Source organism: Peromyscus maniculatus, chromosome 22, assembly GCF_049852395.1.
Source record: "Peromyscus maniculatus bairdii isolate BWxNUB_F1_BW_parent chromosome 22, HU_Pman_BW_mat_3.1, whole genome shotgun sequence".
NCBI classification, from domain to species: Eukaryota; Metazoa; Chordata; class Mammalia; order Rodentia; family Cricetidae; genus Peromyscus; species Peromyscus maniculatus.
The window spans coordinates 17,534,635-17,535,280 of NC_134873.1; the positions used below are offsets into that span (position 1 = coordinate 17,534,635).

Below are 646 nucleotides of genomic sequence, written 5' to 3' on the forward strand. Positions count from 1 at the left end.
GTGACCTATGGTTGTTTTGTCCAAGGGTTTGCTCACAGGAGATCACAAAACTGGGACCACACTGAGAGGGTATGAACCTCGCCCTCCTGCTTCTTCCTTCAGGAAGCCAGAAAGGCCCAAACCCTGCCATCTCACAGGTTGTACCACTTAAAGGCAGACCCTCCAAATTCTGGATATTGATGGAGACTCCTGATACGGCATTGCAGGAGGTGAGTGTTTCTTCCCCCCAAGGACAAGTACACTTCTTCTCAAGACATTCCTGAGTGGAAATAAGCAGAAAAAGGAAAAGATCTTTCAATACCTTTGCCTGCCGTTGGCATTAGGATTTTAAGGTATGGCACAGTTTGAAGATTGCTGGGGTCGGGGGGGCGGGGGGGGGGGGGAGCCTGCAATATTAGGAATCTACGCGGCCACTTCTAGTGGCTGCTGTGTCTTGTTAAGCTGAAGAAGCTGGACAAAGGTTGTATCCTTGAGAATAAGAAGGTGGGAGCTCCGTGGTGGAGTGTGTGTGATTAACATATGCAACCCCCCAATTCAATCTCTCGTACCCCACCCACAAAAGAAAGCAATGTATGTCCATTGGGATGAGGCATGTGAAGAGCTTGGAAGAAGGGATGTGAAGGCCCAGGACAGAGCAGTGGTCTAG

General features: G+C 49.7%; 1 protein-coding gene across 1 annotated transcript in view; it reads left to right on the forward strand.

Moving 5' to 3' along the window:
• Nrbp1 (nuclear receptor binding protein 1) overlaps positions 1-646 on the forward strand; it is a 25,626-nt gene continuing 24,980 nt past the window's right edge. Inside the window, exon 1 of the transcript XR_013047248.1 lies at positions 1-209. The gene's annotated coding sequence lies outside the window, so the exon portion shown is untranslated. The remainder of the gene's footprint in view (positions 210-646) is intronic.